The sequence below is a fragment of the Salmo salar genome, chromosome 18 (assembly GCF_965601325.2).
Source record: "Salmo salar chromosome 18, fSalSal1, whole genome shotgun sequence".
Classification (NCBI taxonomy): Eukaryota; Metazoa; Chordata; class Actinopteri; order Salmoniformes; family Salmonidae; genus Salmo; species Salmo salar.
The window spans coordinates 64,669,091-64,680,934 of NC_138308.1; positions in this window are offsets into that span (position 1 = coordinate 64,669,091).

Genomic DNA, 11,844 nt, shown 5'->3' on the forward strand with positions numbered 1-11,844 from the left:
CAAAATATTCCTAAACCCCTGTGTTTTTCAATGGCATAGGTTTAAAGTCAATACAACACATCAGGTATCCACTTCCTGTCAGAAAATGTCTCAGGGTTTTGCCTGCCAAATGAGTTCTGTTATACTCACAGACACCATTCAAACAGTTTTGGAAACTTTAGAGTGTTTTCTATCCATATATAATAACTATATGCATATTCTAGTTACTGGGTAGGATTAGTAACCAGATTAAATCGGGTACATTTTTTTTATCCAGACGTGCAAATGCTGCCCCCTAGACCCAACAGGTTAAGAATTGACTGACTGACAGATGGTTGAGTTGCGTGATTTTCACTATGTGCATTTTATATGACTATAGCTCTAGGCTGTTTTTAACAACTTCCGGTTGTCACAGGAAGCTCTTGCTCCACACACGTTGTCTTTGCGGTAGACATAAACAGAATCCTTAATATGAAGTCTCTACCTTAAAAATTGACTGAATGACAGATGGTTGAGTTGCGTGATTTTCACTATCTGCTGGTTGGCCATATGACAATAGCTCTTGGGTGTTTTTAACAACTTACGGTTGTCACAGGAAGTTCTTACGCAACACACGTTGTCTTTGGGATAGACATAAACAGAATCCTGAATAAGAAGTCTCTACCTTAAGAATTGACTGAATGACAGATGGTTGAGTTGCGTGATTTTCACTATGTGCGCTTTATATGACAATAGCTCTAGGCTGTTTTTAACAACTTCCGGTTGTCACAGTGAGCTCTTGCTCCACACACGTTGTCGTTGGGGTAGACATAAACAGAATCCTGAATATGAAGTCTCTACCTTAAGAATTGAATGAATGGCACATGGTTGAGCTGCGTGATTTTCACTATCTGCTGGTTGGCCATATGACAATAGCTCTAGGCTGTTTTTAACAACTTCCGGTTATCACAGGAAGCTCTTGCTCCACACACGTTGTCTTTGGGGTAGACATAAACAGAATCCTGAATAAGAAGTCTCTACCTTAAGAATTGACTGAATGACAGATGGTTGAGATGCGTGAATTTCACTATGAGCGTATTATATGACAAATGCTCTAGGCTGTTTTTAACAACTTCCGGTTGTCACAGGAAGCTCTTGCTCCACACACGTTGTCTTTGGGGTAGACATAAACAGAATCCTGAATATGAAGTCTCTACCTTAAGAATTGACTGAATGGCACTTGGTTGAGTTGCGTTATTTTCACTATCTGCTGGTTGGCCATATGACAATAGCTCTTGGGTGTTTTTAACAACTTACGGTTGTCACAGGAAGTTCTTACTCAACACACGTTGTCTTTGGGATAGACATAAACAGAATCCTGAATAAGAAGTCTCTACCTTAAGAATTGACTGAATGACAGATGGTTGAGTTGCGTGATTTTCACTATGTGCGCTTTATATGACAATAGCTCTAGGCTGTTTTTAACAACTTCCGGTTGTCACAGTGAGCTCTTGCTCCACACACGTTGTCGTTGAGGTAGACATAAACAGAATCCTGAATATGAAGTCTCTACCTTAAGAATTGACTAAATGGCACATGGTTGAGTTGTGTGATTTTCACTATCTGCTGGTTGGCCATATGGCAATAGCTCTAGGCTGTTTTTAACAACTTCCGGATGTCACAGGAAGCTCTTGCTCCACACACGTTGTCTTTGCCGTAGACATAAACAGAATCCTGAATATGAAGTCTCTACCTTAAAAATTGACTGAATGACAAATCGTTGAGTTGCGTGATTTTCACTATCTGCTGGTTGGCCATATGACAATAGCTCTAGGCTGTTTTTAACAACTTCCGGTTGTCACAGGAAGCTCTTGCTCCACACACGTTGTCTTTGGAGTATACATAAACAGAATCCTGAATATGAAGTCTCTACCTTAAGAATTGACTAAATGGCACATGGTTGAGTTGAGTGATTTTCACTATCTGCTGATTGGCCATATGACAATACTATTGGTTGTTTTTAACAACTTCCGGTTGTCACATGGAGCACTTGCTCCACACACGTTGCCTTTGGGATAGACATAAACAGAATCCTGAATAAGAAGTCTCTACCTTAACCTGTTAGGGCTAGGGGGCAGCATTGACACGGCTGGATAAAAAACATACCCGATTTAATCTGGTTACCACTCCTACTCAGTAACTAGAATATGCATATACTTATTACATATGGATAGAAAACACCCTACATTTTCTAAAACTGTTTGAATGGTGTCTGTGAGTATAACAGAACTCAAATGGCAGGTCAAAACCTGAGAGATTCCTTTACAGGAAGTGGCCTGTCTGACCATTTGTTGAACTTGTTTTCCATCTCTATCATTTACTAAGGATCTCTGCTCTAACGTGACACTTCCCACGTCTTCCATAGGCTCTCAGAGCCCGGGAAAAAACAGAATGTCGTCATTCCAGCCCCAGGCTGAAACACATTATCGCCTTTCTCAAGTGGCCCATCAAGAGACACTAGCTTATGCGCGTGACCCCGACCGCCCCCGCCTTTGGGATTTTTTCCTCTGTTTGCCGAAAAGGAGATTCCCTGTCGGAATATTATCGCTTTTCTACGAGAAAAATGACGTAAAAATTGATTTTAAACAGCGGTTGACATGCTTCGACGTACGGCAATGGAATACTTTGAATTTTATTGTCAGGAATTGCGCCAAGCGCGCGACACTTCTTTACTATTTCAGATAGTGTCTGGAACGCACGAACAAAACGCCGCTATTCGGATATAACGATGGATTATTTTGGACCAAACCAACATTTGTTATTGAAGTAGCTGTCCTGGGTGTGTATTCTGACGAAGACAACAAAAGGTAATGACATTTTTATAATAGTAAATATGATTATGGTGAGTGCTAAACTTGCCGGGTGTCTAAATAGCGAGCCCGTGATGCCTGGGCTATGTACTTAGAATATTGCAAAATGTGCTTTCACCAAAAAGCTATTTTAAAATCGGACATATCGAGTGCATAGAGGAGGTCTGTATCTATAATTCTTAAAATAATTGTTATGCTTTTTGTGAACGTTTATCGTGAGTAATTTAGTAAAATGTTAGCGAATTCCCCGGAAGTTTGCGGGGGGTATGCTAGTTCTGAACGTCACATGCTAATGTAAAAAGCAGGTTTTTGATATAAATATGAACTTGATTGAACAAAACATGCATGTATTGTATAACATAATGTCCTAGGGTTGTCATCTGATGAAGATCATCAAAGGTGAGTGCTGCATTTAGCTGTCTTCTGGGTTTTGGTGACATTATATGCTGGCTTGAAAAATGGGTGTCTGATTATTTCTGGCTATGTACTCTGCTGACATAATCTAATGTTTTGCTTTCGTTGTAAAGCCTTTTTGAAATCGGACAGTGTGGTTAGATTAACGAGAGTCTTATCTTTAAATGGCTGTAAAATAGTCATATGTTTGAGAAATTGAAGTAATAGGATTTTTAAGGTTTTGAAAATCGCGCCACAGGCTGGCAGTGGCTGTTACGTAGGTGGGACGAATTCGTCCCGCCGGTCCCATAGAGGTTAAGAATTGACTGAATGACAGATGGTTGAGTTGCGTGATTTTCACTATGTGCGTTTTATATGACAATAGCTCTAGGCTGTTTTTAACAACTTCCGGTTGTCACAGGAAGCTCTTGCTCCACACACGTTGTCGTTGGGTAGACATAAACAGAATCCTGAATATGAAGTCTCTACCTTAACAATTGACTGAATGACAGATGGTTGAGTTGTGTGATTTTCACTATCTGCTGGTTGGCCATATGACAATAGCTCTAGGCTGTTTTTAACAACTTCTGGTTGTCACAGGAAGCTCTTGCTCCACACACGTTGTCGTTGGGTAGACATAAACAGAATCCTGAATAAGAAGTCTCTACCTTAAGAATTGACTGACTGACAGATGGTTGAGTTGCGTGATTTTCACTATGTGCGTTTTATATGACTATAGCTCTAGGCTGTTTTTAACAACTTCCGGTTGTCACAGGAAGCTCTTGCTCCACACACGTTGTCTTTGCGGTAGACATAAACAGAATCCTGAATATGAAGTCTCTACCTTAAAAATTGACTGAATGACAGATGGTTGAGTTGCGTGATTTTCACTATCTGCTGGTTGGCCATATGACAATAGCTCTTGGGTGTTTTTAACAACTTACGGTTGTCACAGGAAGTTCTTATTCAACACACGTTGTCTTTGGGATAGACATAAACAGAATCCTGAATAAGAAGTCTCTACCTTAAGAATTGACTGAATGACAGATGGTTGAGTTGCGTGATTTTCACTATGTGCGCTTTATATGACAATAGCTCTAGGCTGTTTTTAACAACTTCCGGTTGTCACAGTGAGCTCTTGCTCCACACACGTTGTCGTTGGGTAGACATAAACAGAATCCTGAATATGAAGTCTCTACCTTAAGAATTGAATGAATGGCACATGGTTGAGTTGCGTGATTTTCAATATCTGCTGGTTGGCCATATGACAATAGCTCTAGGCTGTTTTTAAAAACTTCCGGTTGTCACAGGAAGCTCTTGCTCCACACACGTTGTCTTTGGGGTAGACATAAACATAATCCTGAATATGAACCCTCTACCTTAAAAATTGACTGAATGACAGATGGTTGAGTTGCGTGATTTTCACTATGTGCGTTTTATATGACAATAGCTCTAGGCTGTTTTAACAACTTCCGGTTGTCACAGGAAGCTCTTGCTTCACACACGTTGTCTTTGGGGTAGACATAAACAGAATCCTGAATATGAAGTCTCTACCTTAAGAATTGACTGAATGGCACATGGTTGAGTTGCGTGATTTTCACTATCTGCTGGTTGGCCATATGACAATAGCTCTAGGCTGTTTTTAACAACTTCCGGTTGTCACAGGAAGCTCTTGCTCCACACACGTTGTCTTTCGGGTAGACATAAACAGAATCCTGAATATGAAGTCTCTACCTTAATGATTGACTGAATGGCACATGGTTGAGTTGCGTGATTTTCACTATCTGCTGGTTGGCCATATGACAATAGCTCTATGCTGTTTTTAACAACTTCCGGTTGTCACAGGAAGCTCTTGCTCCACACACATTGTATTTGGGGTATACAAAAACAGAATCCTGAATAAGAAGTCTCTACCTTAAGAATTGACTGAATGACAGATGGTTGAGTTGCGTGATTTTCACTATGTGCGCTTTATATGACAATAGCTCTAGGCTGTTTTTAACAACTTCCGGTTGTCACAGTGAGCTCTTGCTCCACACACGTTGTCGTTGGGGTAGACATAAACAGAATCCTGAATATGAAGTCTCTACCTTAAGAATTGAATGAATGGCACATGGTTGAGCTGCGTGATTTTCACTATCTGCTGGTTGGCCATATGACAATAGCTCTAGGCTGTTTTTAACAACTTCCGGTTATCACAGGAAGCTCTTGCTCCACACACGTTGTCTTTGGGGTAGACATAAACAGAATCCTGAATAAGAAGTCTCTACCTTAAGAATTGACTGAATGACAGATGGTTGAGATGCGTGAATTTCACTATGAGCGTATTATATGACAAATGCTCTAGGCTGTTTTTAACAACTTCCGGTTGTCACAGGAAGCTCTTGCTCCACACACGTTGTCTTTGGGGTAGACATAAACAGAATCCTGAATATGAAGTCTCTACCTTAAGAATTGACTGAATGGCACTTGGTTGAGTTGCGTTATTTTCACTATCTGCTGGTTGGCCATATGACAATAGCTCTTGGGTGTTTTTAACAACTTACGGTTGTCACAGGAAGTTCTTACTCAACACACGTTGTCTTTGGGATAGACATAAACAGAATCCTGAATAAGAAGTCTCTACCTTAAGAATTGACTGAATGACAGATGGTTGAGTTGCGTGATTTTCACTATGTGCGCTTTATATGACAATAGCTCTAGGCTGTTTTTAACAACTTCCGGTTGTCACAGTGAGCTCTTGCTCCACACACGTTGTCGTTGAGGTAGACATAAACAGAATCCTGAATATGAAGTCTCTACCTTAAGAATTGACTAAATGGCACATGGTTGAGTTGTGTGATTTTCACTATCTGCTGGTTGGCCATATGGCAATAGCTCTAGGCTGTTTTTAACAACTTCCGGATGTCACAGGAAGCTCTTGCTCCACACACGTTGTCTTTGCCGTAGACATAAACAGAATCCTGAATATGAAGTCTCTACCTTAAAAATTGACTGAATGACAAATCGTTGAGTTGCGTGATTTTCACTATCTGCTGGTTGGCCATATGACAATAGCTCTAGGCTGTTTTTAACAACTTCCGGTTGTCACAGGAAGCTCTTGCTCCACACACGTTGTCTTTGGGGTATACATAAACAGAATCCTGAATATGAAGTCTCTACCTTAAGAATTGACTAAATGGCACATGGTTGAGTTGAGTGATTTTCACTATCTGCTGATTGGCCATATGACAATACTATTGGTTGTTTTTAACAACTTCCGGTTGTCACAGGAAGCACTTGCTCCACACACGTTGCCTTTGGGATAGACATAAACAGAATCCTGAATAAGAAGTCTCTACCTTAACCTGTTAGGGCTAGGGGGCAGCATTGACACGGCTGGATAAAAAACATACCCGATTTAATCTGGTTACCACTCCTACTCAGTAACTAGAATATGCATATACTTATTACATATGGATAGAAAACACCCTACATTTTCTAAAACTGTTTGAATGGTGTCTGTGAGTATAACAGAACTCAAATGGCAGGTCAAAACCTGAGAGATTCCTTTACAGGAAGTGGCCTGTCTGACCATTTGTTGAACTTGTTTTCCATCTCTATCATTTACTAAGGATCTCTGCTCTAACGTGACACTTCCCACGTCTTCCATAGGCTCTCAGAGCCCGGGAAAAAACAGAATGTCGTCATTCCAGCCCCAGGCTGAAACACATTATCGCCTTTCTCAAGTGGCCCATCAAGAGACACTAGCTTATGCGCGTGACCCCGACCGCCCCCGCCTTTGGGATTTTTTCCTCTGTTTGCCGAAAAGGAGATTCCCTGTCGGAATATTATCGCTTTTCTACGAGAAAAATGACGTAAAAATTGATTTTAAACAGCGGTTGACATGCTTCGACGTACGGCAATGGAATACTTTGAATTTTATTGTCAGGAATTGCGCCAAGCGCGCGACACTTCTTTACTATTTCAGATAGTGTCTGGAACGCACGAACAAAACGCCGCTATTCGGATATAACGATGGATTATTTTGGACCAAACCAACATTTGTTATTGAAGTAGCTGTCCTGGGTGTGTATTCTGACGAAGACAACAAAAGGTAATGACATTTTTATAATAGTAAATATGATTATGGTGAGTGCTAAACTTGCCGGGTGTCTAAATAGCGAGCCCGTGATGCCTGGGCTATGTACTTAGAATATTGCAAAATGTGCTTTCACCAAAAAGCTATTTTAAAATCGGACATATCGAGTGCATAGAGGAGGTCTGTATCTATAATTCTTAAAATAATTGTTATGCTTTTTGTGAACGTTTATCGTGAGTAATTTAGTAAAATGTTAGCGAATTCCCCGGAAGTTTGCGGGGGGTATGCTAGTTCTGAACGTCACATGCTAATGTAAAAAGCAGGTTTTTGATATAAATATGAACTTGATTGAACAAAACATGCATGTATTGTATAACATAATGTCCTAGGGTTGTCATCTGATGAAGATCATCAAAGGTGAGTGCTGCATTTAGCTGTCTTCTGGGTTTTGGTGACATTATATGCTGGCTTGAAAAATGGGTGTCTGATTATTTCTGGCTATGTACTCTGCTGACATAATCTAATGTTTTGCTTTCGTTGTAAAGCCTTTTTGAAATCGGACAGTGTGGTTAGATTAACGAGAGTCTTATCTTTAAATGGCTGTAAAATAGTCATATGTTTGAGAAATTGAAGTAATAGGATTTTTAAGGTTTTGAAAATCGCGCCACAGGCTGGCAGTGGCTGTTACGTAGGTGGGACGAATTCGTCCCGCCGGTCCCATAGAGGTTAAGAATTGACTGAATGACAGATGGTTGAGTTGCGTGATTTTCACTATGTGCGTTTTATATGACAATAGCTCTAGGCTGTTTTTAACAACTTCCGGTTGTCACAGGAAGCTCTTGCTCCACACACGTTGTCGTTGGGTAGACATAAACAGAATCCTGAATATGAAGTCTCTACCTTAACAATTGACTGAATGACAGATGGTTGAGTTGTGTGATTTTCACTATCTGCTGGTTGGCCATATGACAATAGCTCTAGGCTGTTTTTAACAACTTCTGGTTGTCACAGGAAGCTCTTGCTCCACACACGTTGTCGTTGGGTAGACATAAACAGAATCCTGAATAAGAAGTCTCTACCTTAAGAATTGACTGACTGACAGATGGTTGAGTTGCGTGATTTTCACTATGTGCGTTTTATATGACTATAGCTCTAGGCTGTTTTTAACAACTTCCGGTTGTCACAGGAAGCTCTTGCTCCACACACGTTGTCTTTGCGGTAGACATAAACAGAATCCTGAATATGAAGTCTCTACCTTAAAAATTGACTGAATGACAGATGGTTGAGTTGCGTGATTTTCACTATCTGCTGGTTGGCCATATGACAATAGCTCTTGGGTGTTTTTAACAACTTACGGTTGTCACAGGAAGTTCTTATTCAACACACGTTGTCTTTGGGATAGACATAAACAGAATCCTGAATAAGAAGTCTCTACCTTAAGAATTGACTGAATGACAGATGGTTGAGTTGCGTGATTTTCACTATGTGCGCTTTATATGACAATAGCTCTAGGCTGTTTTTAACAACTTCCGGTTGTCACAGTGAGCTCTTGCTCCACACACGTTGTCGTTGGGTAGACATAAACAGAATCCTGAATATGAAGTCTCTACCTTAAGAATTGAATGAATGGCACATGGTTGAGTTGCGTGATTTTCAATATCTGCTGGTTGGCCATATGACAATAGCTCTAGGCTGTTTTTAAAAACTTCCGGTTGTCACAGGAAGCTCTTGCTCCACACACGTTGTCTTTGGGGTAGACATAAACATAATCCTGAATATGAACCCTCTACCTTAAAAATTGACTGAATGACAGATGGTTGAGTTGCGTGATTTTCACTATGTGCGTTTTATATGACAATAGCTCTAGGCTGTTTTAACAACTTCCGGTTGTCACAGGAAGCTCTTGCTTCACACACGTTGTCTTTGGGGTAGACATAAACAGAATCCTGAATATGAAGTCTCTACCTTAAGAATTGACTGAATGGCACATGGTTGAGTTGCGTGATTTTCACTATCTGCTGGTTGGCCATATGACAATAGCTCTAGGCTGTTTTTAACAACTTCCGGTTGTCACAGGAAGCTCTTGCTCCACACACGTTGTCTTTCGGGTAGACATAAACAGAATCCTGAATATGAAGTCTCTACCTTAATGATTGACTGAATGGCACATGGTTGAGTTGCGTGATTTTCACTATCTGCTGGTTGGCCATATGACAATAGCTCTATGCTGTTTTTAACAACTTCCGGTTGTCACAGGAAGCTCTTGCTCCACACACATTGTATTTGGGGTATACAAAAACAGAATCCTGAATAAGAAGTCTCTACCTTAAGAATTGACTGAATGACAGATGGTTGAGTTGCGTGATTTTCACTATGAGCGTTTTATATGACAATAGCTCTAGGCTTTTTTTAACAACTTCCGGTTGTCACAGGAAGCTCTTGCTCCACACACGTTGTCTTTGGGGTAGACATTAACAGAATCCTGAATATGAAGTCTCTACCTTAAGAATTGACTGAATGGCTCATGGTTGAGTTGTGTGATTTTCACTATCTGCTGGTTGGCCATATGACAATAGCTCTTGGGTGTTTTTAACAACTTACGGTAGTCACAGGAAGTTCTTACTCAACACACGTTGTCTTTGGGATAGACATAAACAGAATCCTGAATAAGAAGTCTCTACCTTAAGAATTGACTGAATGACAGATGGTTGAGTTGCATGATTTTCACTATGTGCGTTTTATATGACAATAGCTCTAGGCTGTTTTTAACAACTTCCGGTTGTCACAGGAAGCTCTTGCTCCACACACGTTGTCGTTGGGTAGACATAAACAGAATCCTGAATATGAAGTCTCTACCTTAACAATTGACTGAATGACAGATGGTTGAGTTGCGTGATTTTCACTATCTGCTAGTTGGCCATATGACAATAGCTCTAGGCTGTTTTTAACAACTTCCGGTTGTCACAGGAAGCTCTTGCTCCACACACGTTGTCGTTGGGTAGACATAAACAGAATCCTGAATAAGAAGTCTCTACCTTAAGAATTGACTGACTGACAGATGGTTGAGTTGCGTGATTTTCACTATGTGCGTTTTATATGACTATAGCTCTAGGCTGTTTTTAACAACTTCCGGTTGTCACAGGAAGCTCTTGCTCCACACACGTTGTCTTTGCGGTAGACATAAACAGAATCCTGAATATGAAGTCTCTACCTTAAAAATTGACTGAATGACAGATGGTTGAGTTGCGTGATTTTCACTATCTGCTGGTTGGCCATATGACAATAGCTCTTGGGTGTTTTTAACAACTTACGGTTGTCACAGGAAGTTCTTACTCAACACACGTTGTCTTTGGTATAGACATAAACAGAATCCTGAATAAGAAGTCTCTACCTTAAGAATTGACTGAATGACAGATGGTTGAGTTGCGTGATTTTCACTATGTGCGCTTTATATGACAATAGCTCTAGGCTGTTTTTAACAACTTCCGGTTGTCACAGTGAGCTCTTGCTCCACACACGTTGTCGTTGGGTAGACATAAACAGAATCCTGAATATGAAGTCTCTACCTTAAGAATTGAATGAATGGCACATGGTTGAGTTGCGTGATTTTCAATATCTGCTGGTTGGCCATATGACAATAGCTCTAGGCTGTTTTTAAAAACTTCCGATTGTCACAGGAAGCTCTTGCTCCACACACGTTGTCTTTGGGGTAGACATAAACATAATCCTGAATATGAACCCTCTACCTTAAAAATTGACTGAATGACAGATGGTTGAGTTGCGTGATTTTCACTATGTGCGTTTTATATGACAATAGCTCTAGGCTGTTTTAACAACTTCCGGTTGTCACAGGAAGCTCTTGCTTCACACACGTTGTCTTTGGGGTAGACATAAACAGAATCCTGAATATGAAGTCTCTACCTTAAGAATTGACTGAATGGCACATGGTTGAGTTGCGTGATTTTCACTATCTGCTGGTTGGCCATATGACAATAGCTCTAGGCTGTTTTTAACAACTTCCGGTTGTCACAGGAAGCTCTTGCTCCACACACGTTGTCTTTCGGGTAGACATAAACAGAATCCTGAATATGAAGTCTCTACCTTAATGATTGACTGAATGGCACATGGTTGAGTTGCGTGATTTTCACTATCTGCTGGTTGGCCATATGACAATAGCTCTAGGCTGTTTTTAACAACTTCCGGTTGTCACAGGAAGCTCTTGCTCCACACACATTGTATTTGGGGTATACAAAAACAGAATCCTGAATAAGAAGTCTCTACCTTAAGAATTGACTGAATGACAGATGGTTGAGTTGCGTGATTTTCACTATGAGCGTTTTATATGACAATAGCTCTAGGCTTTTTTTAACAACTTCCGGTTGTCACAGGAAGCTCTTGCTCCACACACGTTGTCTTTGGGGTAGACATTAACAGAATCCTGAATATGAAGTCTCTACCTTAAGAATTGACTGAATGGCTCATGGTTGAGTTGTGTGATTTTCACTATCTGCTGGTTGGCCATATGACAATAGCTCTTGGGTG